This window comes from Balaenoptera ricei, chromosome 11 (genome assembly GCF_028023285.1).
Source record: "Balaenoptera ricei isolate mBalRic1 chromosome 11, mBalRic1.hap2, whole genome shotgun sequence".
Lineage (NCBI taxonomy): Eukaryota > Metazoa > Chordata > Mammalia > Artiodactyla > Balaenopteridae > Balaenoptera > Balaenoptera ricei.
Window position 1 is genome coordinate 73,098,506 of NC_082649.1, and position 27,959 is coordinate 73,126,464.

Here is a 27,959-nt window from a genome sequence, read left to right on the forward strand (position 1 = left end):
TTGGCAGCAAGATACCGCAAAGGGGAAGGCTGAGTGAGCACCAAATGCTTGAGATACAGTGCATCTTTCATGGCCTCAATTCCCTAAATCTTGTAGCCGCCAAATGGTTCTTGTTAGATTTATCTCTTCCTGCCCCTATTCCTACACCTTCCTGGTAGAAAGATGGTGAGGGTTTGTGAGGGCAAAGCTTGGTCTTAGGGTACCAAGCATGAGCAATGGGTTCTAGGCATAAAAACTTAGTGCTGGTGCAGAGGAGCAATCAGTCTGGTTCCAAAATCAGCAACAAAGGCCTCAAACGATGCTCAGCAACCCCCAGCTGACCCTCTAGTTCACCATCTGTGAAACTGGAAATTAGGTAGTGTCTTAGATAGTGTCCATTCTGGCTGCTGTAACAAAATACCATAGACCAAGTGGCTTATAAACAATAGAAAATTATTTCTCACAGTTCTAGAGGCTGGAAGTCTGCGATCTGCATTCCCTTATCCCACAGCTATTTATGGAGGACTGGACACTCTCCTAGGTGCTATGGATGCAACACTGAACAAACTAGTTCAAAACCCCTGCTCTCACAGAGCACACATTCTAGTGAAGGGACAAATGAACACAGCAACTTCAGACTGTGAGAAAGGCAGAGGTGGAAACATGGTGAGGGAAGGAACTTAGTGGGACTTGGCGGAGAGACACTCCCTTCGCTAGGGAAGCTGGGGGGTTGGAAGATCCTCTTGGTTCAAGCATATTAAGCCCCTTCATTTCTCCTCCTCTTTTGTCACTTATTTTCTTAATTACACAGCCAATACCACAGCCCTCACAAGATTTATATTCTTGTTATCTCAGTTCTTTATTTATAAAGAGCGGCCTTTTAGTATGTTTAGGAATGTGAAACTCCTCTCTCTCTTAATTGCTTATTCACTCCCCTAATTATAGAGTTCCCATTTGGTGCCAGGCATGAGGGAGGATGAGAGACCTCCTGCTGCTTCACCTGTGGGAAAGATTAAATGAAATGCTAAGAGATCAACCCATTAGTATTCAACTAGCGAATACTAGAAGCAGGCAACCCTTCCCTCAAAATTCTGTACTTCCACTTGTCTAAAAGTTGTCATAATCAAATAATTACCACATTTGGGGGGAACATAGCATTCTATTGATATCTTCCAGAAAACGCATGTAATAAATATCCTAGTAGCCAATATTTGTGATATAAATGGTATTTCTTAGAGATGGAACACTTGTGCAGTGCACCACCTGCACAACCATACATGGTGGCCCTAAGGGAAAAAAAATCATACATTTCTAGGGAAAGCGCACTGACGTGGGTGGTTGTTGCAGATTTGACCTAGTTTTCTGTGTAACTTTGGAGTTCTGAATAGCCTAAGCTAATCATGCTAAAATATTAGGGTTTTTTTTTTTTTTTTGGACATAACTTTTATTGAGTAAATGTGAGTGAGGGTTAGCTCTACCCCACAACCTTCCTACTGAAAACGAGCTTCAGCCTAAATCTGCCCCACTGGAAGACGTTTTATAAACAGACATTAATCGGCAGGGATGCACCAAACAGTTCACACAGCCTGTACTGGAAAATTGATGAGACCCCAGCTCTATGAGTTCCCAGGAGCACTGACCATAGCTTGTGTGAAAGGTTGACTTGAAGCAGATGTTGCAGTAGTCTACAGTCAGGTTTGTGTGACCTGTATGGTCTGCCTCAGACAAACAGAAATATGTGCCCCAGTGGCTGAGCATAGGCTCATTTAAGGTCATGCCTCAGAGTCTAGCCCCAAACGAACAGGCCACAGGTGGGTTTTCACAACCTGTTTAATGCGAGGATGAGAAGTTGTCCCTGGTATATTTCAACCAATTCACATATATTAAATACACTAGTTTCACCAGTGAGAGCCCATTTCTAACACTCACCACGTTAATGGACAAGCCACTCATTTCACCAAGGAAAACCCATTTCTGGCATTCTTTCTGCAAATCCCCAGAGCCCATGGTATGGAGAGAAGAGCTAGAGAAAGCCAAATAGGCTTTCTGATCAAAATATTGGCTCCTAACCCTGGGTCTGACTTCCTGATTAGGGAATTAGCTGCCTGAGGGTGTTACAGCTAACAGCACATTCTTTTTTTTTTTGATTGGAGTATAGTTGATGTACAATATTATATGTCACAGGTGTACCACATAGTGAGTCACAATTTTTAAAGGTTATATTCCATTTATAGTTACTAAAACATACTGACTACATCCCCTGTGTTGTACAGTACATCCTTGTAGCTTATGTATTTTATACATAATAGTTTGCACCTCTTAATCCCCTACCGCTATCTAGCCCCTCCCCCTTCCCTCTCCCCACTGGTAAGCACTAGTTTGTTCTCCATATATGTGAGTCTGTTTCTTTTTTAACAGCACATCCTTAATATCCCACTGCCTAACATGCATTGTAAAATATAGGCATCCCTACCACGAGAACATCACCTAACCTGCCTTGCCTGTTTCCTCAGTCACTCAGTCCACCCCGTTAAACATTTGTTCATGCATGCTGTGATGGAGACTAGAGATACATTCTGCCCTAAGGAGCTCAAAAGTCTAGACAAATCATTTCCTATTGCCAACCCATTGGTAGGAGCTCTGTGGAGTACTGGCTCAAGAAGAATTCAAGCTCAGCACGAAAAGAAATTTAGGAATGACTAATATCTGCCATGGCATGAAATGGAAGATGGCCATACATATTTATGTGCTATTCCCACACATTCCATAATGAAAAGAAGACAGTCTTACCAACCTCTCCAGACATTTAAAATTATAAAGTAGACTAATTAATTGCAAAAGTACATTGAAAAGAAATCTTAAAGCACTGTGCCAATGTGAAGCATTGTTACTACCAGAAGCAGCTGCCAATTCAAGCGGAAAGATGGTATCGCATGCCCATCTCCAGGGATTCAAGCACACGAGAGATGAAAAGAAGATGAAAAGAGAGAAATGAAAGTGCTGGCAAGCTTTACTTCTGGCAATTTCCTGTGAAGAAAGGTCAGTACATTCCAGACTATGCCAACCATAGCTTCCATTTAGCTTCTCTGAGAAACCAGGGAAGGATCCAGCTGGCAACGGTCTGGCCGTACTCCGCACAGCACACCTGTTCTGAAGTTAAACCATTAGCGTTTGGGGCTTGGACGCCAATGATCTGAATCAAACCTTACTGGCCCAAGACCCCCTACTTAACTGCAACCCCCCCTTTGAGAAACAGGGCCAGAGTTTTCCACAGGACTTAGGAGGGGAAAAGGTGTTGAAGCACAACACTCAAAATCTTCATCAGGGATGCATTTTTTAAAAAGACATGAACCTCACAAAAACGGCTGCGCATTTTTACACGTGTTAAACTGTTGAGAAATACATAGTACTGTAATAAATATGGCAGTTTACCTTGAAAAAGTCCTGATGTTCCCTCATGGAAGTGGGCATGGGAAGGGTTGCAGCCTGTGAGGTCTTCTTGTGCAGTGGCAGAAGGAGATGATCTGAAATCAGACGGAAAGTTGGAGCAGCAGATGTGGGCGATGTGGCTCGTAACACCCGTGGTGACCTGAGGTCGACGGTGGGTGTTTGAGGGGTGTGCGTTTGGTGTATTCCTACATGTCTTTGTTCAGCTGGGTTGCAGTCTCCGGAGTTCACCAGGTGTTTCTTCTGGACAAAATTCAGCCTACCCAAATGTAATACTCGTGTTATGCTCAAATTGTTCCCTAATATTTTAATATCTCATTGAAATAAATGTGAATTTATAAGACAAGCATCATAGCAGAACTGACTGTATAAAAGTCTAGTCTGGAGCCCAAAGGGACTAATTAATAATCGTTATCACTTATTGAGAACTTAGTAAATCCTTATGCAAACTTTCTTAGTCAAGCATCACAACCAACTCATAAAGAAGTTAATGTTTGCAACTGAGGAAACTTGGGGCACAGCATTTAAATATTTGCCCCCATTGATTCATGCTATGCATGGTCAAGACAAGTTTTGAACCAAGCTGGCAGGAAATGCAATACCCATGCTCTTCACCACTGCGTCTACTGCCTCCTCAAGAAATTGTTACATGTGAGGGATAATTGATCCACTCATTGATTCACTATCTGAGATACCAGGGTGAAACTAACAGGGTTATTGTTATGATTAAATTAAATAATAGATATAAATCTCTTAACACAGCAAGCGCGGAAGAGATAATAGTTCTCACTTCAACCATGTCCATCACTGTTCTCATTATCACGGATGTCTTCAGCCAAAAAAGGGCTGGATACAGTGAAAGAGGAATCCCAGCCCACCTTGCATGGGGTCATTGTGAGTACTTCTCATGCAATAAGAAACTGGAGAAAGCCTTTCCAAGGAGGAGACAATGAGGAGAATTTTCATTGGTATAAAAGTACCGGTTTTAAAATGCAGTTCAGTCCTTCTCATTCATGCTTGCCTTCTGAAAACCCTGACTCTTATTTCCCCAACTTTGAGGAGGCCAAGTGCCACCAAAACACAGAAAGCCATTTCCAAAATGACTCAAAGAACCAAGGAGATCAGAGAAAATAAGTTAGCTGCAGTCCTGACAAAACTTTAAAGCAACAATTATGGCCTGTTTGGTCATATCCTGTCCCTCATGTTATAAAAAAACAAAGTACTCTTAGGGAATGAAGGGGCCTATGATTTGCCATGAAGTAAATCCGGTATTATTCATTTTGACCAAGACAAATATTCCCAATTGTACATTTTTTAATGTAAAAGGGTACAGAGAATTAAACTCAGTATCTTCAAGGTATGTCATAGATTTCCCGATTTTCAGGTTGTTGTAAATCAGGTGTCAAATTCAAGAGCATAAACCTAGACATAAAATATCCTCTGGTGAAAAGCATTGCTCTCCATAGGAATCCTGTGCTGTTCTGCTACTGGCAGCATCAGGTCCATTTTGCACTGGGGGATCCACCCTTCCCCAACTTAGGTCAACTACCTATTACCTGGGACAATCATATCTTATTCCCCTGGCCAGAGTGGGTGGCCCAGGGATAGGCACAAGACCCAATCAAAGTCGGTGAGACCCAGTCAGACCTTGGTCTGCATTGTTGGGATAAAGACCAAAGTCTCTCCCCTACTCCGCTGGAACCAGAAAGAATGAAGTCAGTGCTTCTGCAGCAATCAGTATTTTGCCACCGGGAAAGGCGATTCCTTGTGAGAAGTGACCTCTATCAGAGAGCCAGGGATGAGATAAAGAGAGGACAGAAACTGGAGCCTGGTAGACTCTTTAGAATGTGTAGATCTATCCATGCCTGCAGCTATACATTCTCATGGAACACGTTTACATGTGCCACTAAATTTACTTCTTGCCTACACCCAAACCTTGCCCATGCCCACCTGCATCTGGTAATTTCCTATCTGGAATGCCTTCGTTATTCCTCTCCACCTGTATGAAGTCTAAAGATCTTTCAAGACCAAGATTCTTTTATCAGCAAACTCTCCCCTGACCACACCAGCCCTGGCCACTGCTCCCTCCTCTGGGCTGCCAAACACTGGTTATTGGAGCCATTGTCCTACAACGTGACACATCAGAAAGCATGCTGGGTACTCACCATCATCCCCAATTACTCTGGAAGCATGCTGGGGTCCCATGAAGCTCCTCACAGAGCCTAGCTCAGCTCCTGACACATAGGTGGTCTCAGAAAGTGTTTACTTGACAGTTGAAGTTGATAAAAGTGAGTTTCTGAAATCCAGAGAATGATATTTAGTAAAAGAAATATTTTCTTATCACACAAATTAAAGAGACCAAAGCAATTCATTTCTATTACAGATTCCACATCCTTTATAGTTTTTAACAAAGTACCACCACCACAGAGATGCCAACTGTAATAAACAGGTACTATTTTTTGAGTGCTTATGGTAGGTCAGTCCTTTGCATAATATTTTATTTCATCTTCATCACAAACTCATGAACTTACCCCATTATAAACCCCACTTTATAAATGAGAAAACCGAGGCTCAGAGACACACAATGACTTGTTTGGGGTCACGAGGTTAGCAAACAGCTGAGCCCCGTTTGCTAGGGCTCTGCCAGGGCTCTGAATCCTGGAAGTCCAGCTCCAAGGTACTTCAATCACTGCACGGCACTAGCTCTCAGAATCACAGCCTCTCTGCTAACGTGTGCTGTGATTTCACCTCTAGAAGTCCCGGTCGATGTATCTTGCTAAATGCTTTTCATGTAAATAGTTTATAATTGCTAAGAATAATTTTTATAATATTACTATAATTATAAAAATTATAATTGCTAATAATAATTTTTATCAGTTTGATGAAATTCTCTTTTAAAACACTTCAAAATGATAGGCTAGTTTTAAAATAATTTCCATTAAAGGGCTGCATCAATAGTGCAATGATGACTCTACTGTAAACGGCCACTTGACTAATGTACTGTCCATCACCTTCACAAGTGCTGCACAAGGAGTCCATTAAATCCGTGGTCCAAGGATAAAGATGAGAAGCCTCCTTTATGACACAATTTTCTTTTAAATACAACCAAATAGATGTCTGATAAAACTGGGTTTGTTGCTCTCTGGAAAGAAGTGCCCTGAGATTTGTACAAGAACTGAAGAACCCCCTACATGGAGGGATGGGATGGAAGCGTTACTGGTTGAAGCCAGTTCTGCAAGCCAATTCACTCCTACTGGTGGGGACCACTTAACACACTTGTCTTATTATGGTTACAGCCTCTGAGGCTGGCGGCTCTGAGTCTGCAGTTTAGATCTAAAATTCCACATCTCTAAGCATAGCCCAGGGGAGTTGCACACATAAACACTCAGCTTCAGAGACTTCAACTACGATTGCTCAGCAGAACATGGGTGTTTTTTCTTTTTGCTTTATTTTTACCATTCCTTTTAAAACTTAAAAAAAAAAAAAAAAAAGCAACTCATGGTTTCTGCTGGCATGCCAGTGTGTATACACCTTGGAGTAAGTACAAGACAAAAGGTGTAAGATTGCTCCTTGCATGTCTGGTCTCGGCTTTACGCCTTTATAAAGGAGAGGGGAGGAAGTGGGGAGGCAAGGAATCATCAAAGTGCGGATGATTCTAACATTGGACCTATAGTTCATAAAGACCGGTCTCTAAAGGCAAGCCAATACTTCATTCAGTGCTCTACCAAAGAAACAATCATCTGCCCAGCGTGGAGGGTAACGATGACTACTTTTGATTTTTAGCTTACTCGCTTCCCTTAGGACATAATTCCTGTGTCCAATATGACTCGCTTGTGTAGAAAGCATGTCCAGTATTCAGCAAAGAGGAGGTGGCTCTGGTGACAGTCCACTGTCTTCTGGCTCTCGGTGTGTGCAGCACCTCACCCTTTGACCATCCATCTCTTAAGCTATCACTTATCCATCTGGTAGGCAGAGTTCCCCAAAACTGGAGATGGCCAACCAGTTAACCACTTGGATTGAAGAAGTGGAACTCTTGGGCGTGAACCTAGGTGACCATCAGAGCCATACTCAAGAGTCCAAGATTCAGTTCCTACACAAATATCTACTATGAGAATTCTGTCACTGGGTCATCCAAAAGTTCCACAAGTAGCTCCTTATCTTGACTCTAAAGACTTTCCCACACATTGTTCTCTCTGACATCATCTTCAAAGGTTTATGGGTGTTCATAAAAAAAATAATTTCAAGGAAATACACAAAAACATACAGAATATGTGAAGACAAGTACATTTATAAACATGTTAAGAGAGAACATCTCCAGGTTAAAGGCTTATGGATAATTTTTGTTTCCTTTTATGGTGTTCTCTCTTTTTTTTTCCCTTAAACTATGTTTCAGATTTGTAATTTTATTTTTTGTGTGTGTTGCCTGCTATGGATCTTTTTTTTATTGAAGTATAGTCGATTTACAATGTTGTGCTAGTTTCAGGTGTACAGCAAAGATATATATATATAGATAGATAGACAGACAGACAGACAGATAGATAGATAGATAGATAGATAGATAGATTCTTTTTCAGATTATTCTCCCTTATAGGATATTACAAAATATCAAGTACAGTTCTCTGTGCTATACAATAGGTCCTAGTTGGTTATCTATTTTATATACAGTAGTGTGTATATGTTAATCTCAAACTCCTAATTTATCCCTTATCCACCCCCCTTTTCCCCTTGGTAACCATAAGTTTGTTTTCGATGTCTGTGTGTATATTTCTGTTTTGTATATAAGTTCATTCGTATCATTTTTTTTTTTTTTTAGATTTCACATATAAGCAGTATCACATGATATTGGGTTGGCCAAAATGGAAAAACCCAAACAAACTTTTTGGCCAACCCAATATTTGTCTTTGTCTGACTTACTTCACTTAGTATGAAAATCTCTAGGTCCATCCATGTTGCTGCAAATGGCATTATTTCATTCTCTTTTATGGCTGAGTAATATTCTATTGTATGCATGCACCACATCTTCTTTATCCATTCATCTGTCGATGGACATTTAGGTTGCTTCCATGTCTTGGCTATTGTGAATAGTGCTGCTATGAACATAGGGGTGCCTGTATATTTTTGAATTATGGTTTTCTCCAGATATATGCCCAGGAGTGGGATTGCTGGGTCATATGGCAGTTCTGTTTTTAGCTTTTTAAGGAACCTCCATACTGTTCTCCCTAGTGGCTGCACCAATTTACATTTCCTTCAACAGTGTAGGAGGGTTCCCTTTTCTCCACACCCTCTCCAGCGTTTATTATTTGTAGACTTTTTGCTGTTGGCCATTCTGACCGGGGTGAGGTGGTACCTAATTGTAGTTTTGATTTGTATTTCTCTAATAATCAGTGATGTTGTGCATCTTTTCATGTGCCTTTTGGCCATCTAGTTCTTCACCTAAGGCATGGGATGATAACAATGATGGTGAAATTTATCAGTTAGAAATTAATTCAGCAATATAATTAATACATACCTTGGGTAACAATGGCACTACTTAACTTTAAAAGTTAGATAGATAGATAGATAGATAGATAGATAGATAGATAGATAATAGATAGAAAGATAGATGATAGATAGATAGACAGATAGATATTCATTCGTTCCCCGGGCAGCAGAAACCATTTAAAACTTCAGCCACTTTCAGTCCTTGACTCTCTTGGCTCCCGTGTCAAATCCCAGGAGAGACAATTTATTGGTTTTTTAGGCCACCTTCCCACTCCCTTCTGTGTTGCTGGAAGGTCCCCTAAATTGACAATCCCAGCAAGACTCCATGAGGTTAGGGAAGAGGAGCTCCCCAAAGGAAAATCAAGTGCTATTAGTAAGGAAAGGGCTATGGAGGCAAAGGAGAAAAAGCAACCAACATCCACCATAATGAAGACACTGAATATCTGTCAGGTCCCTACTATGTGCTATACAGCCAGCTAAATACACACTTAACATAGATCACCCCACTTAATAATAACAGATAGGCTCTATGATTATTTCCATTTTACAGCTGAGGAAACTATGATTGAAAAAGATTACCTAGCTTACTTATGTAACAGGGTGAGTGGGAGGGTTGGGATTAACCCCCATCCATTTGACTCTAAATCCCACACTCTTAGCCACTGTACTTACAGCCCACCAAAACCTCCTATCACTGCCCTGTTATTGATGTTACATGTGCATCCTTTAGGTTGGAATAGCAAAGATAATGGACACAGCCAAGTCTCACACCATCACCCCCACCCCCCGTACCTGATTAAATGGCTACCCGTTGAAGCCAGGGATAACACCATTCAATAGAGTAAGGGTTAAACACAGCCCCATTCAGAGATGCATACTGGAAAGGCACAAAGAAACAGACTCAGGAATAAGACCAGATTTCACCTCCCTTCCATTATCAGAAAGAGAAGTGAGGCCAAGATGTGTGCGTGCCAGAGTCCACGAAACCCTAAACGCGTTTCTATGAGTGCTTCTCCTTCGGGGTCTGGCCTGGGTGTATTTCATGAAAAGACAATCTGTCTGTTTTTAATCCGCTTACATTTAATTTATTAAAACGTTTTGGGCCAGAGTTGAGTCCCAGAAAGCATTATGGGTCTATTTTACAAGACTTTAAAAAATCTATTTCCTTTGAACAAAGAAGTTCTATTTTGCCTCAAGTGGTTTGACCAAAACCTCAAAAAAAGTAAAATTGCTTCTAAATTCAGGACCAAAATGCTTAAGTCTATTCTAAAGTCTATTCTCAGGCACCTTAAACACACTCAGGCTACCTAATGGTAACGGGGGTCATCTGGTCCCCTCAAATGTTGACCATCAAACCAAAAGAGGAGAGAGTGTGATCCATAAAGTGGGGGGGGGGGGGGGTTTAAAGCTAGAAGGCAGAGGAACTGGTGGCTTCAGCTGTGTGGCCTCCACTGATTCATTTTCCCTCTCTGGGTCTTGCATTCCTTTCTTTTAAGTAGAAGGGGTATTTATGTTCTTAGTCTACAGGGTGTCCAAGGATCAAGAGAGAATATATGTAAAGGCTTGACCACATAAAAAGGATAACCTTCATTATTATCATAACTCTACGATAAGTAGAAATAATCAAATTGGTATGACTAGCAGCTTAACCAAAGCTAAGAAGATGAATTTTCACAGCTCAGGGCAAAGATTTGCTCAAAGGTCTCAGCTTATAAATGTCAGCAAAACCCAACTCTCAGAGGGTAGTTGATGTGCCCATCACTATGGCAATGGGTTGACATGAGAGCATGTGTTTGTGTGTTCTAGAGTCTAAAATAGTCACAGCATAAATTGTGAACAAATTATCCAAATCAATCTGACTCCTGAGCCTCTAGCCCAGTAATAAATATCTGTGTTAGGCCTGGCTTACACAAAACCTTTCCTTGAATTTGATTGTGATGTAATTTTTATTGCCAGCTCAAAAACAGAAGTTAATGATAGAGCAAATGTGAAGGGAAAGAAGCTCATATGGGTGAAACATTAACTTGTTCAACTTTCAGACCGCAGCAGAAAATATGATGGTTCATTTCATGTCTTCGTAGGGAGTAATACACAGAACTGTAATGGTTTCAAAACTAGCTAGCAAATGAAAAATTAAGTCTTCCAAATACTCAGAAACAATTTGTTCATTTTATTAAAAATATATAGCAACATATATTATTCTTTGACTCAAGTGACATATTTTCCTGTCGGGAGAACCAAATTGTAGGAATTACGTTTGTTTCCCAATGTATTCCATGGGACAATGCCAAAATACAAGCTTACGGGCAGGAAAGTTCACATCCACAGTAGATTTTCCACATGTAAGTGCTAGTCGAAAGCAGCTCCCCAGAGACAACGTCTGCTCCCGGGGATCACTAAGGGCAACGGTCGTGCTGAAGGGGATCTTTATTAGGAAGATTCTCCCTCATCAACTTTTCCGAACATTTTTCCTTTTCACCCGACCGGGAACTGAGATCAGCTGGTGAGGGCAGAGCAGTGAATGCTATTTTATTTTAAAGAGTTTGAATGTGGATAAGCAAAGTTAAACCAGGAATCCCTTTCCCCTGTAGCCACTGAGAACTGAGAGAAAATATCCCCCCTTCCACTCAGTGCTCTAAACCAGGGTCTGTACGCTTTTCTTAGAAAGTTGGGTTATTACTATTTTTGAATTTATGGACCAAGAAGCAAATAGAGGATATTCTATAGTTACCTCATGACAATTTTAATTGTAACTATTTAAAATATAAAAACGATTCTTAGTTTGCAGGCCGTTCAAAAAGAGACAGCAGGCCAATTTTGGCCCACTGGCCATAGTTTGCCAACTTCGAAGTAAAAGTCAATAGGCAAGTTCTGAAATCTAGACTTGTGAGGCAACTTGATGTGATAAGATAATGCTCTGAAACAGTGTGATGTTCCTTTTTTTCCTCCCTGCTCTCCCCTTGGCCTTTTCTCCATTCAGGTAAGGCTGCCTGAGTTCATTGCCTCAGGACAAGATAACACAGCAGAGAAAAAATAAGAATCTCTTCCTGGCTTTGGAAGTCTGAAAACCTATGTCTTTAGTTCTCCCCAGTGTGGGGAAATGAGCTCAGAGAGGACTCCTGGATAACAATAGATGTGGGAGAAGAGGGATGTGTCTGTTTGGCAGGAGGAAAGGCCTCAGGAGGTGGATGGCAAGCCTGAACGTGGACACGTGGATACCTGGCTATCTGCGCACCGTTAGAAAGGGGACCCAAGGCCATCCTAGGCTGAGCGCCAGCGGAGGGAGAAAGACCTCAGGTCCCCCAGGCTGATGTATAGTGTCTGAGCATAGATGAATCTTGGGCCACAGATGCTGAGTTGAGTCCCCCCGCCCAAAACAATAGGATGCCAGAGAAAACGTGTCTTCTTGATGGGCTGGGCAAATCAAGCCTAAGACAACCTCACAGAATATCCTCCCTCCCAGAAGGACACACAAACAGAAATATCCCACATCCCTGGAGAGTAACAAGGACACAGGGCCGGTGGCTGAAGGAGAGAGAGTTGGATGTGAAGGGACCTTGCCGATGGCAATCCTGAATGACTTAGCAGCAGCTCTGAGATCCAGGCCAATGATCAGACGAGATGAGGGACACGTACTTGGGCACCAGCATGCCAGCAGAAGGGTGACGACTGAAAACCAGAGGATGGGACAGCCCCTGTAGATGCCAGCACAGAGAGCTGGGACCAAGGTGGGACCATACAGGCACTCATGCCTTGGCCCTCTGCTGTCACCCAGAATTCGGCACAGCTCCAAAGGGAGAATCGGATGCTATATTCCTGCCACCAGGCAGAAATGGCTTGATTCAGAAGCTGAGCATGGTTGATGGTTGTTTATAGCTATATATCTTACATACCTGAGTCTGAAGGATGAGATTCCTAAACCACTGAAGTGGCTAGTAAAAAAAAAAAGAAAAGCAGTGCTCTGGTATGAGATCCAGCTCTGCTACTAACTTACTGTGTGTCTTTGATAAACTGAGCCCTGGCTTTCTGATGTGTTAAGAAGGAATGGTCCACAAAATAGATGGCAAATAGGTTTCTTCTCTGTGGGCCACACTGAATGAATCAGTAGCTATTAACTAGCACATTGAGTTAAGAGGGCTCTGAGGTTGCATCTAGGTTCTTTAAGAAAGGATGCCGCCACCCATTACCGATGGTTTCCATGGCTACAGAGGTAAGGGGGGAAGGATGGTGGCAGACACAGCACATTTTACCTACTCCTGAGCAGCTACGTGATATCCGAGGTCCCTTTTAATTCAGGAAGTCAGCAGTTATTCAAAACACCTAACACCCAGGAGTTGTTCTAGAAACTTTTCTTGGGAAAATTTTTCACCAGGAGTCTAGCTAGCCTTGGCAGAGGCTGGGCTCAGAGAGTTGAAGGTGCTTGCCCTGGCAGAGGAGGGAGACTGAGCAGCCCCGCCCACTTGCTTCTCCACACCCAAAACTCCGAGTGAAGCGGGCTGAGCACTAAATGCGGAGTCGACTCCTTTGAAGCCCTGAGCAGCAGCCTCTCTGCTTATTCGACACTTAGCCCCAGAGAGTGTCAGGAACATCAGATAAGACAGTAAACGGGGAATGTGCCCAGCACACAGCAGGCACTCAGTAATTGCCCATTTCCCTCTTTCTTGCACTGGGGATTGTGTTTGCCAACAAGATGGCAGTCTACAGCAAAATCCTTTCTGGAATGTGAAAACTGCTTGTCCTCAGAATAATTCCTTTTAGGGCTTTCAAAGTACAGAAAGTTCAAAGTAATATACATTTTTAAAAATTCGTTTACAACCCTTGCATCAGAATTGCATAGGGGCTTTCTAGAAAGTAGATTGCCAGGCCCTGCCTTAGACCTAATGAGTCAGAATCTCGGGGGCTGGAGCCTGGGAGCCTTTTGTTACCACACTTCTGACACCTGCTAGGACAAAAGGTCTGGGAGCCTTTTGTTACCACACTTCAAGACCATCAGTTTAGCAGCCACTCGTAACCTCTCCCTCCAGCCCAAACCACAAGGTTCATCCCCTTCACCTCTTCCGGGAGGCCTTCCCTGACCACCCTAACCCCACCCAGCCCTCCTTATCTCCGTTTCATTTTTTTCCATAACACTTTCCATTCACAGTGCCATCCATATATTTGATTTGTCTTTTCTTATCCCACCTGACCCTGAATGTCAACTCTACAAGGGCAGGCCTCATTATTTTGTTCACTGCCACGTCCCCAGAGCCTAGACTAGTGCCTGGCACACTGTGGACACTTGGTAAATATTAGTAGAGTGGTCTTTGCTGCATCCCATGCTCTCATTTGACCTCAGAGGGCCCCAAGTGGGAAGGTCAAAAAGCTGAGAAAGGTAGTCTGTGAAGGGTTCTATCATGACATGATTGAAAAAACACTAAAATAGAAACGTTAAGTACTGAGTCCCAGTGACCTTTTAAGATAAAAAGGAAGCAGATGATCGCCTCAAACCTTGTCCAACCTTGACAATTTTCTCAACTAAATGGCTAACCAACAGCTTTGGTTTTCAGCTGCTTAGTTGGGCAGGGGTGAGACCTGGCCTAAATCCAGGAGCAGAGGGAAGGCTGAAGATCCCAAGTCTCCAGTCACAGTGTCCTTGGTGTCTGCTCGCTCTCCAGCTCCAAGCTCCACTTCCACTGCAGTGGTCTGCCCGCTCCCTGGCCAATGCCCTTGACAGCCAAGACAACGCCTGGCACCACCCTCTCTTGCCTCTGAAAAATGAGGGTGTGGTTCCAAGCATCTGGAGATGAAGGGGGAGATTGTTATTTAGCAAAAGAGACACATCATTATTTTCTTGTGCCAGGATCATGTTTCATTTAGCTAACTTGGCTCCACATTTAAACAGCATCCCCCAGGCAAATAATACAATTAAGCAAATAGAGAGGAGATTTAGTAACAATAAATTCCACAGAACTGGTCATTCTTTTGCATGCAGTTTTAAAAGGAGCAGAACATTTAGAAGGATCAATCACCCTGAATTTCATGGACTCAAACATTATATAGAAACTGCTAGCAAAAACTGATGGGGATTTGAAACATACACACACACACACACACACACACACACACACACACACACACACACAGAAACACACTCATGGGTTAGGCCTAGACATACTTTCTTTTATTTACAATCCAATAACTAAAAGACAATTATAAAAATAGGCTTAGGATACACATGGACGAATTCAGGCCAAAATGGAAAATAAACTACAAAAATAAAATCTCTGAGAGCCAGTCAGGGAGGGAGAAGTGCCCCTAGGAACTATGTTAGAGCAGATAAAGGATTACTCTGGGCACCAAGAGACCTTAATCATCATATAAGCTCTACCATGCATATTCTGTGTAATTTTAGGCAAGACAATGACTTCTGTGAGTTTCCATTTCTCTCTATATAAAACAACTTTTTTGAACCCCATCACCATCATTTTTACCATCCCCAAGCACCATCAGTATTGCTATTTACGTCTTTCATTTAAGTCAACTCTTCTTTATTTGAATATGGTTACGTGCTGGGGAGCGGCACGAGTATTTATTATACTGTTTGTTGCGTTTTGCTACAACTTGTACATTTCTCATAATAAATACATTTATTTAGAAAGGAAATTATTTCACTAATATAAAAGGAAAGCCAGAATCACTGGTCTTAAAATAGAAGGTAATGACAAAAATAAGTACAATGAACTCCTGCTTTTAGCCATGACAGACTAGTTTGCTTCAGACCAATCCCTTTGCCAAGAACAACTTAAAAATCTGGATAAAGTATATAAAATGTAAAACTAAAAACAAAGAACTTCTGTTTGAAGACATTGGGGAGATACTAAGGCAGCTAGGACCTCAAGAGCCAAGAGCCAGGAGACAAGGAGAGAACATTGAAATAAGTCCAGTATTTAAAGTACTGTTTTCCTCCAGGCATTTGCTGATTTGTAAACTTCATAGGACCCAGAGGCTCAAAAGTCTACAGCCAGTCTCATGATAAAAATTTATGTTTGGGGTCCACCAAAGAGAAGGGCCCTGGTAAACACTTCAGACTTCCAACTGGAACCATGAAAGGGCTACACATTTGAAATGAGAGTGAAGCAGAAATAGCTCAACCCTCACAAAGACTAAAATCCAATTTTGAGCTCATTCAAACCCAGATAAGAAAAGATGATCTACCAGTACTCAAAAGGCCTGACAGAAGCAAAAGAAAATGTAGTTTTCTCTGAAAGAAGGTAACATAATCCAGAATTTCAAATTCGCTCTACAGTTTGTCACAGAGTATGTCCAGCATTTACCAAAAATTATCAGGCATGCCAGGAGACGTAAACAAATTACTAAAAACAAAGAAAAAAAGCAGATCCATATGTGAGTAAGATATTGGAGTTATCAGGTACAGACTTCAAAATATCCACAGTTGATAAGCTCAAGAAAGTAGGTGACAAGATGGAGAATTTCAAGAGAACTATAATCTTTGTAAAATGAAAAATGCAACTCTGGAATTGAAATATGCAATAACCAAAAATAAGAATTCACCAGATGGGGTTTATTGGCAGATTAGACAATGCAGGAAAGAGAATCTGTAAACTGGAATATATGACAGCAGAAAATATGCAGACTGAGAATGGAAAGCAGAAAAAAACAACTATAGTTAATGTACAAAAGATATGGGACTTGGTGAAAAATTCTAACATGTATGTATTTGGAGATACTGAAGGAGAGACAAGAGAATATTGAGCAGATGTGATACTTGAATAGACGATAGCTGAAATTTTCCCCAAATTTACCAAAGACATCAAGCTAAAGATTTTTAAATCTTTACAGTTTCAAACAAGATAAAGAAAACCACAAATAGGCATATCATAGTGAAACTACTTAAAGACAAAGACAAAAAATCTTGAAATTAGCCAAAGAAAAGAAACATATTACCTCCAAAAGAACAACAGAAGGGCTTCCCTGGTGGCGCAGTGGTTGAAAATCTGCCTGCCAGTGCAGGGGACACGGGTTCGAGCCCTGGTCTGGGAAGATCCCACGTGCCGCGGAGCAACTAGGCCCGTGAGCCACAACTACTGAGCCTGCGCATCTGGAGCCTGTGCTCTGCAACAAGAGAGGCCGCAATAGTGAGAGGTCCGCACACTGCGATGAAGCGTGGCCCCCACTTGCCGCAACTAGAGAAAGCCCTCGCACAGAAACGAAGACCCAACACACCCAAAAATAAACAAATATTTAAAAAGAAAAAAAGAACAACAGAAATGATGGAAGCTGACTTTTAAACAAAAATGATGGAAGCCAAGGAACAATGAAATGACATCTTCAGTGTGCTGAAAGCAAAGAATTGTCAACTTAGAACTCAAGGCTTATTGAAAATATCCTTCAAACTGTACATGAAATAAAGACATTTTCAAACAAACAAAACATGAGAGAATTCATGTTCAACAGAAATGCATTAAAAGAAATACTGCAGAAAATTCTTTGGGGCAGAAGAAAATGAGTCCAGGAAAAAAAAAAAAAAGGTTTATTTGGGGTCTGCAGAGAATTGCAATTTGGGATCTGCAACCATTGTGTGCTACGTGCAAGTCCCCACATAGCAAGAGAGGGAGAACTCTTTTATAGAGGGGAAAAGGAAGTTGGGGGAGGCTATAGTAAACAAAGACTCCATGGCTTTTCATTGGCTGAGCCCTTGCCAGGAAATGAAGAGGAGTGTTTCTTCTTCCTGTTGGGCTCTAGGAGTAGGAGCTCCCCCTTCTGGTCTCTCAACGTTATTTAATTGAGATTTCTGTCATTAACTTTTTACAATGTTTTCCTGTCATATCCTCAACAAATCTGCCTGGAAAAAAGAGAATCACGGTAGAGAAAGTCTGGTGATCACTTAAAGGCACTTGGTAGGTTACATAAGAGCCCTATGGTATACTCAGGTTGCAAAGCATCCCATATTCTCTTCCTCTGGTGATGTGAGCAGATAGAAGGGAAAGGAGGGGTAAGTGGGAGAGGAGGTGGTGAAGATTTTGGTAAGGGGACTCATTGCGATTCAACAGTGGCCTCTTATTTCAGCAGCAGTGAAATGAGGATGGTGCTGGTTGGTTTCTGTTGGGGTGGTAGAGGTGGGCAAGCTGGCCAGGTTTTGGGATGTGTGTGAAAATTGACCTGAGAGGATTTGCTTGTAAGTCAAAAAGGAGAAAACAAAATTAAGAAAACAATTCCATTTATAATAACATCAACAAGAATTAAATGCTTAGGAGTAAATTTAGCCAAGGAGTAGAAAACTTGTACACTGAACACTACAAAATATTTTTGTAAGCAATTAAAGATCTAAATAAAGGGAAAGACATCTGTGTTCATGGATAAAAATATTTAATATTGTTAATATTGCAATACTCTCCAAATTGATTTACAGCCTCAATGCAATCCTTATCAAAATTCTGTCTCTTTTGCAGAAATGGATAAGCTGATCTTAAAATCCATATGGAAATGCAAGGGACCCCAAATAGCCAAAACAAGCTTGAAAACGAAGAACAAAGTTTGAGGCCTCACACTTCCCAATTTCAAGCCTATTACAAAGCTACACTAATCAAAACAGTGTGGTACTGGCATGAGGATAGACATATGGACCAATGAAATGGAATTGAAAGTCCAAAAATAAACCCATACATCTATAATCAACTGATTTGCAACAGGGGTGTCAAGACCATTCAGTGGGGAAAAAATAGTCTTTCAGCTATTGGTGTTGGGACAACTGAATATCCATATGCAAAAGAATGAATGTGTACCCATACTTCATACAACATACAGAAATCAACTCAAAATGGATCAAATATCAAAATGTAAAAGCTAAAGTATAACACTCTTAGAAGGAAACATTGGTGTAAGTCTTTATGACCACATATTAGGCAAGTTCCTTAAATACAACACCAAAAGGATGAACAATAATAGAAAAAATAGACATATTGGACTTCATCAAAAACAAAAATTTTTATGCATCAAAGGACATTATCAGAAAAGTGAAAAGACAAACTACAGAATGGAAGAAAATATTTGAAATCAAATGTCTGGTAAGAATCTAGCATTCAGAATATTATAAAGGACTCTTACAACTAAACAATAAAAAGAAAAATAACCTAATTAAAAATGGGCAAAGTATTTGCATAGAGATTTCTCCAAAGAAGATATACAAATGGCCAATAATGTACATGAAAAGATATTCAACATCAATACTCACTGAAATAATGCAATATTGGCTCAAGGTTAGATAGTAGATCAATGGAACACACTAGAAAGCCCAGAAACAAACCTGGAAACATACAGGCACTTGATTCACAACAAAAGACTCTGCAAAGTAGTAGGGAAAAATGGTGTTTTTTTATATTATTATGCTGAATCAATTATGCATCCAATGGGGAAACAAACACAAATTCTGATCCCTACTTTACACTCTACACTGAAATTGATCCCACAGGGTATACACATGAACTTGAAAGGTAAAACAATAAAGCTTCTTCTACAAGATAACATAAGAGAATATCTTCATAACCTTAGGGTAGGCAAAGATTTCTTAAATAAGACCAAAAACACAAAACAAAGCACCAACCAAAAAGAAAAACATTGATAAATTGGACCACAGCGTCAAAAAGAAAGCCAAAGAGTGAAAGAAAGCATTTACAATGCCATTACCTAAAAAAGACCTTGTATACAGAATACATAAAGAACTCTTACAAGTCAATTTTAAAAAAAGACTGACACCTCAATAGAAAAATGGGCAAAAGTCTTGACCAGGTACTTCAAAAAGAGAATATCCAAATGACCAAGAAACAGAAAAAATGGATACTCTCCGTTCCATTAATCACCAGAGAAATGCAAATCTGTAATCAAAACCACAATGAGGTTTAACTACACACCTGCAAGAATGACTGAACGCTGTGTACCTAATAGAAAAGCATAGATATGGAAAAGAATGTTCCTAGCCACCTAGAACTACTAACCAAAAACTGGAAACAGAGGCCATCCGTAATAGAATGGCTAAATAAATTGTGATGTATTAATACATGGAATAACACATAGCAAAGAAAAAAGAATAAATTAGTGTTACATAAACAACACAGATGAAACTCTGATATGCAGTATGACGCAAAAGAAGCCAAACACAAAAGAAGTGATACTGAATGATTTCAGTTACATAAATTTCAAAACTGGCAAAGCTTATCTAAGGTATTAGAAGTCAAGATAGTGCTCTCCTTTGTTGAGGGTTGGGGAGACAGTTACAGAGAAAGGGACTCCTGAGATACTTCTAATACTGTATGTTTTAATCTGAGCAGTAGTTACATGTGTGTGCTCACTTTTTGAAAAATCATCAAGCTGTATACTCATGAGTGCTTCGCTGTATAGGAATATACATTTCAATAAATATGGGTTTTTAAAATTGAACACACAAGAAAATACCTGCAATCATCCTAATGCTTTTAGGAATTATATGAATCAAATGTTAGAGCCATTTGCTGTCCTTTGAGTCCAAAAAAGAAATGAATGTGAGTCCACAAGTAAATATACTTTTGGAAAAAATAAATACACTCAGTGCACTCAAAACCATGTTGTTCAATTCCAGTGAGATTCTGTTGCCTGCTATAGCTCTGAGCCAAAGGTCTGGTCTCCTGTAGTTAAAAAGAGGTGTTCAAGAAGCACTTAAGATTTACCACCAAGCTGAGATTGCTTCTTGATATATAATGGAAATAGGACTGAAAAGGAAATTGCTTTCTCCAAATGTGATGCAGTAACATCCATGACTATGTATCATCTGAAATCCCTTGGCTGAACATCAGGGACCTCCAGACACCATGGGACCCACTGGCTTATTTGATCTCAAAGTTGCCTCCCAGCTGACCATCTGTGACTTTCTGATTGAAGGCTGCACCCCAAGGAAAGCTACAAATAGTACCAAACTTGGAAATGGTTTCAGAAAGGAAGATTGAGTGAAGTCCATTGGTTACAGGATTTGTGAAAATGCTTAGGCCTCTATCTCTTACCCCACGATATAATGCCACCCCTTCCACATATCACAGGCCTAACCTTGAGAGGATAGAGCACCCTTCCAAGGGCCTTCCCTATCCTGCCCCACATCTGAGCTACCAGCAAAGCCGTCAGCTCTACTTTCAAAGTTCATCTGGAATCCAACCACTTCTCACCATCTTCCAGGTCACCGTCATCCCTCACCTGCTGGCCTCTTAACAGGTCTCTCCACTTTCACCTTTGTCCTCCTTCAATTTGTTGTCAACAGAGCAGCCAGAGTGATTCTGTTAAAGCCCAACTCGGACTGGAGCGCTCTGCTCAAAACTCCCCCATCTCATGCAAAGCAAAAGCCAATAGACTTGCCATGGCCCACCAGGCCCCCCATGACCTGACAGCCCATCACCTCCCTGACATCATCTCCTACTGGGCTCGCCTGGCTCACTCTGACCCAGACCTCAGAGCTCTCATTGCTGAGTTGGCACCTGCTGTTCCCTGTGTCCGGGACACTCTGCACCAGACATCTGGCTCACCGCCTCACCCACTTCCTTTATTAATGAATCTACCTCTTACACAAATTCGCACTCTCCTCAATACTGCCAAGCCCTGTTCCCTGCTTTTGTTTTTGCTTAATATTCACCACCATCTAATATTCTATGTATTTATCTTCTTCCCTCATTTAGAGCTTGTTGCTCTCCTCTTTAACCAGGAGATTTTTCAATAAGGAAAGCAGATTCCAGGACTTCAAATTCAAGAGAAATTTAGACATGAACTTGAAAAGATGCTAACTCCCCTTTTAGCTTTAGACCGTTGGTAGTGGTCCACTTGGGTAACAAGACTCCTTTCTTTCACTCTTATTGGGCTGATAAAGCCAAAAAGATAGTCCAGCTGCTGACAGGAAGCTGCTGTTTATCCTTTAAGTCATGACATTCTGTCCAATTCCTCCCTTCCAATTCTGGAGGGCTCACTGATTTACTGCGCGGGGGATGGGGGAGCGGGGGGTGGAAACCTTTGCTCTGTCGCTCCCTTGGGGTGGGAGAGTACAGCTGTTCACTCAGCAAATACTTATTAATTACTACTTATGCGCCAGACAGTGAGCTGTGTGCCAAGAACACACAAGGATCCCACATCGCCTTTGCCTGAGTGATACTCAGAGTCCAGAGAGCGGAGGGGGAGCGGGGCGTGTATCTGAGTGCTCCGATTAAACGTGCGGATGCATGAGACACAACTTCTGCTCGGTCCTGACAGATGTCAGGTTGTTGCCAGTAATTTGTAGGTAATAACCTATTCAAATTTGCAATCATCCAGTCTTAATTTATAGTTGAGAGTGATTTAAAGGTTGTGCCTATGATGTCACTTTCACTCTCTGATATATACCTTAACTGAGAGAAAAATGAAGTACAAGAAATTAAACATAAGCTGGGGAGTGCCCATGGAGTGAGTGTGTCATGCCCGAGGTCGTGAGGTCATGAGGGTGCAGGCTGGAAACAGGGTGAGAACCTCTGCTATAAAATATTCTTTCCCTCAATATATACCTTGTTCAAATTCACAGGCAGCAATGATAAGGTAGCTGTCACTGCTGGTCACTGGTACTTGCTGGCACCATGAGAGGCACTTGGATTAAGAACTCATTTAATCCTCATGCAATAAGAGGGTAAGTATTAATTTTTTTCTTTCCATGTTATTGAGGTATAATTAAAATGCAGCACTGTGTAAATTTACAGTGTACAGCATATATTGACTTGACTGACTTATACTGTGGAAATGATTACCACAATAAGTTTAGTTAACATGCAACATCTCATACAAATACCAAAAAAAGAAAGGTTTTTTCCTTGTGATGAGAACTTTCAGGATCTACTCTCTTAGCATTTTAAGAATATACCGTACAGCAATGTTAACTGTAGTCATCATGTCGAACATTATATCCTCAGTTGTATGTATTCCAGTTATCTTATAACTGGAATTTTGTACTGTTTGACCACTTACATCCAATTCTTCCACCCTCCCCCATTTCTTTTTTATGCCTGAATAGTACTCCAAGGTGTAAGTATTATTATTTTTTTAATATCTTTATTGGAGTATAATTGCTTTACAATGGTGTGTTAGTTTCTGCTTTATAACAAAGTGAATCAGCTATACACATACATATATCCCCATATCTCCTCCCTCTTGCATCTCCCTCCCACCCTCCTTATCCCACCCCTCTAGGTGGTCACAGGGCACCGAGCTGATCTCCCTGTGCTATGCGGCTGCTTCCCACTAGTTATCTATTTCACATTTGGTAGTGTATATATGTCAATGCCACTCTTGCACTTCTTCCCAGCTTACCCTTCCCCCTCCCCATGTCTTCAAGTCCATTCTCTACGTCTGCATATTTATTCCTGTACTGCCCCATGGTTCTTCAGAACCATTTTTTTTTTTTAGATTCCATATATATGCATTAGCATATGGTATTTGTTTTTCACTTTCTGACTTACTTCACTCTGTATGACAGACTCTAGGTCCATCCACCTCACTACACATAACTCAGGTTCGTTTCTTTTTATGGCTGAGTAATATTCCATTGTATATATGTGCCACATCTTCTTTATCCATTCCTCTGTCGATGGACACAGGTTGCTTCCATGTCCTGGCTATGGTAAATAGAGCTGCAATGAACAATGTGGTACATGACTCTTTGAATTATGGTTTTCTCAGGGTACATGCCCAGTAGTGGGATTGCTGGGTGGTATGATTGATAGTTCTATTTTTAGTTTTTGAAGGAACCTCCATACTGTTCTCCATAGTGGCTGTATCAATTTACATTCTCACCAACAGTGCAAGAGGGTTCCCTTTTCTCCACACCCTCTCCAGCATTTATTGTTCGTAATTTTTTGATAATGGCAATTCTGACTGGTGTGAGGTGATACCTCTCAGTTTTGATTTGCATTTCTCTAATGATTAGTGCTGTTGAGCATCCTTTCATGTGTTTGTTAGCAATCTGTTTATCTCCTTTGGAGAAATGTCTATTTAGGTCTTCTGCCCATTTTTGGATTGGGTTGTTTGTTTTTCTGATATTGAGCTGCATGAGCTGCTTGTATATTTTGGAGATTAATCCTTTGTCAGTTGCTTCGTTTGCAAATATTTTCTCCCATTCTGAGGGTTGTCTTTTTGTCTTGTTTATGGTTTCCTTTGCTGTGCAAAAGCTTTTAAGTTTCATTAGATCCCATTTGTTTATTTTGTTTTTATTTCCATTTCTCTAGGAGGTGGGTCAAAAAGAATCTTGCTGTGATTTATGCCAGAGTGTTCTGCCTATGTTTTCCTGTAAGAATTTTATAGTGTCTGGCCTTACATTTAGGACTTTAATCAATTTTGAGTTTATTTTTGTGTATGGTGTTAGGAAGTGTCCTGATTTCATTCTTTTACACTGTAGCTGTCCAGTTTTTCCAGTACCACTTATTGAAGAGGCTGTCTTTTCTCCATTGTATATTCTTGCCTCCTTTATCAAAGATAAGGTGACCGTGTGTGTGTGGGTTTATCTCTGGGCTTTCTATCCTGTTCCATTGATCTATATTTCTGTTTTTGTGCCAGTACCATATTGTCTTGATTACTGTAGCTTTGTAGTATAGTCTGAACTCAGGGAGTCTGATTCCTCCAGCTCTGTTTTTCTTTCTCAAGATTGCTTTGGCTGTTCGGGGTCTTTTGTGTTTCCATACAAATTGCAAAATTTTTTGTTTTAGTTCTGTGAAAAATGCCATTGGTAGTTTGAGAGGGATTGCATTGAATCTGTAGATTGCTTTGGGTAGTATAGTCCTTTTCACAATGTTGATTCTTCCAATCCAAGAACATGGTATATCTCTCCATCTGTTTGTATCATCTTTAATTTCTTTCATCAGTGTCTTATAGTTTTCTGCATACAGGTCTTTTGTCTCCTTAGGTAGGTTTATTCCTAGTTATTTTATTCTTTTTGTTGCAATAGTACATGGGAGTGATTCCCTAATTTCTCTTTCAGATTTTTCATCATTAGTGTATAGGAATGCAAGAGATTTCTGTGCATTAATTTTGTATCCTGCTACTTTACCAAATTCATTGATTAGCTCTAGTAGTTTTCTGGTAGCATCTTTAGGATTCTCTATGTATAGTATCATGTCATCTGCAAACAGTGACAGTTTTACTTCTTCTTTCCAATTTTGATTCCTTTTATTTCTTTTTCTTCTCTGACTTCTGTGGCTACAACTTCCAAAACTATGTTGAATAATAGTGGTGAGAGTGGGCACCCTTGTCTTGTTCCTGATCTTAGTGGAAATGGTTTCACTTGTTCACCATTGAGAATGATGTTGGCTGTGGGTTTGTCATATATGGCCTTTATTATGTTGAGGTACGTTCCCTCTATGCCTACTTTCTGGAGGGTTTTTATCATAACTGCGTGTTGAATTTTGTCAAAAGCTTTTTCTGCATCTATTGAGATGATCATATGGTGTTTATCCTTCAATTTCTTAGTATGGTGTACCACATTGATTTGCGTATATTGAAGAGTCCTTGCATTCCTGGGGTAAACCCCACTTGATCATGGTGTATGATCCTTTTAATGTGCTGTTGGATTCTGTTTGCTAGTATTTTGTTGCGGGTTTTTGCATCTATGTTCTTCAGTGATACTGGCCTGTAGTTTTCTTTTTTTGTGACATCTTTGTCTGGTTTTGGTATCAGGGTAATGGCCTCGTGGAATGAGTTTAGGAGTGTTCCTCCCTCTGCTATATTTTGGAAGAGTTTGAGAAGGATAGGTGTTAGCTCTTCTCTAAATGTTTGATAGAATTTGCCTGTGAATCCATCTGTTCCTGGGCTTTTGTTTGTTGGAAGATTTTAAATTATAGTTTCAATTTCAGTGCTTGTAATTGGTCTGTTTATACTTTCTATTTCTTCCTGGTTCAGTCTCAGAAGGTTGTGCTTTTCTAAGAATTTGTCCATTTCTCCCAGGTTGTCCATTTTATTGGCATAGAGTTGCTTGTAGTAATTTCTCATGATTCTTTGTATTTCTGCAGTGTCAGTTATTACTTCTCCTTTTTCATTTCTAATTCTGTTGATTTGAGTCTTCTCCCTTTTCTTCATGATGAGTCTGGCTAGTGGTTTATCAATTTTGTTTATCTTCTCAAAGAACCAGTTTTCAGTTTTATTGATCTTTGCTATCATTTCCTTCATTTCTTTTTCATTTGTTTCTATTGTCACTTCTTTCTGATCTGATCTTTCTGATTTCTTTCCGTCTGCTAACTTTGAGGTTTTTTTGTTCTTCTTTCTCTAATTGCTTTAGGTGTAAGGTTAGGTTGTTATTTGAGATTTTTCTTGTTTCTTGAGGTAGGATTGTATTGCTATAAACTTCCCCCTTAGAACTGCTTTTGCTGCATCCCATATGCTTTGGGCCATCGTGTTTTCATTGTCATTTGTTTCTAGGTATTCTTTTGATTTCCCCTTTGATTTCTTCAGCAGTCTCTTGGTTATTTAGTATCATATTGTTTAGCCTCCATGTGTTTGTATATTTTACAGTTTTTTTCCTGTAATTGATATCTTGTCTCATAACATTGTGGTTGGAAAAGATACCTGATACGATTTAAATTTTCTTAAACTTACCAAGACTTGATTTGTGACCCAAGATATGATTTCTCCTGGAGAATGTTCCATGAGCACTTGAGAAGAAGGTGTATTCTGTTGTTTTTGGATGGAATATCTTATAAATGTCAGTTAAGTCCATCTTGTTTACTTTGTCATTTAAAGCTTGTGTTTCCTTATTTATTTTCATTTTGGTTGATATGTCCATTGGTCAAAGTGGGGTGTGAAAGTCCCCTACTATGATTGTGTTACTGTCGATTTCCCTTTGTATGGCTGTTAGCATTTGCCTTATGTATTGAGGTGCTCCTATGATGGATGCATAAATATTTACAATGGTTATATATTCTTCTTGGATTGATCCCTTGATCATTATGTAGTATCCTTCTTTGTCTCTTGTAATAGTCTTTATTTTAAAGTCTATTTTGTCTGATATGAGAATTGCTACTCCAGCTTTCTTTTGATTTCCATTTGCATGGAATATCTTTTTCCATCCCCTCACTTTCAGTCTGTATGTGTCCCTAGGTCTGAAGTGGGTCTCTTGTAGACAGCATATATACGGGTCTTGTTTTTGTATGCATTCAGCTAGTTTGTGTCTTTTGGTTGGAAGATTTAATCCATTTACATTTAAGGTAATTATTGATATGTATGTTCCTATGACCATTTTCTTAATTGTTTTGGGTTTGTTATTGTAGGTCTTTTCCTTCTCTTGTGTTTCCCACCTAGAGAAGTTCCTTTAGCATTTGTTGTAAAGCTGATTTGGTGGTGCTGAAGTCTCTTAGCTTTTGCTTGTCTGTAAAGGTTTTAATTTCTCCGTCAAATCTGAATGAGATCCTTCCTGGGTAGAGTAATCTTGGTTGTAGGTTTTTCCCTTTCATCACTTTAAATATGTCCTTCCACTCCCTTCTGGCTTGCAGAGTTTCTGCTGAAAGATCAGCTGTTAACCTTATGGGGATTCCCTTGTATGTTATTTGTTGTTTTTCCCTTGCTGCTTTTAATATTTTTCCTTTGCATTTAATTTTTGATAGTTTGATTAATATGTGTCTTGGTGTGTTTCTCCTTGGATTTATCCTGTATGGGACTCTCTGCACTACCTGGACTTGACTATTTCCTTTCCCATATTAGGGAAGTTTTCAACTATAATCTCTTCAAATATTTTCTCAGTCCCTTTCTTTTTCTCTTCTTCTTCTGGGACCCCTATAATTCGAATGTTGGTGTGTTTAATGTTGTCCCAGAAGTCTGTGAGACTGGCCTCAATTCTTTTCATTCTTTTTTCTTTATTCTGCTCTGCAGTAGTTATTTCCACTATTTTATCTTCCAGGTCACTTATCCGTTCTTCTGCCTCAGTTATTCTGCTATTGATTCCTTCTAGAGAATTTTTAATTTCATTTATTGTGTTTTTCATCATTGTTTGTTTGCTCCTTAGTTTTTCTATGTCCTTGTTAGACGTTTCTTGTATTTTC

General features: G+C 40.3%; 2 long non-coding RNA genes across 4 annotated transcripts in view; one reads left to right on the forward strand and one right to left on the reverse strand.

Moving 5' to 3' along the window:
* The window catches only part of LOC132374156 (uncharacterized), a 38,624-nt gene extending 17,411 nt beyond the window's left edge, over nucleotides 1-21,213 (reverse strand). Inside the window, exons 1-3 of the long non-coding RNA XR_009505592.1 lie at nucleotides 21,124-21,213; nucleotides 5,592-5,722; nucleotides 3,412-3,503 (exon numbers count right to left, since the gene is read on the reverse strand). This is a non-coding gene — a long non-coding RNA (uncharacterized LOC132374156). The remainder of the gene's footprint in view (nucleotides 1-3,411; nucleotides 3,504-5,591; nucleotides 5,723-21,123) is intronic.
* Nucleotides 21,214-22,127: 914 nt separating this feature from the next.
* Nucleotides 22,128-27,959, forward strand: part of LOC132375095 (uncharacterized) — an 87,881-nt gene continuing 82,049 nt past the window's right edge. For all 3 annotated transcript variants that reach the window (XR_009505893.1, XR_009505895.1, XR_009505894.1), the window contains exons 1-2: nucleotides 22,128-22,192; nucleotides 22,469-22,570. This is a non-coding gene — a long non-coding RNA (uncharacterized LOC132375095). The remainder of the gene's footprint in view (nucleotides 22,193-22,468; nucleotides 22,571-27,959) is intronic.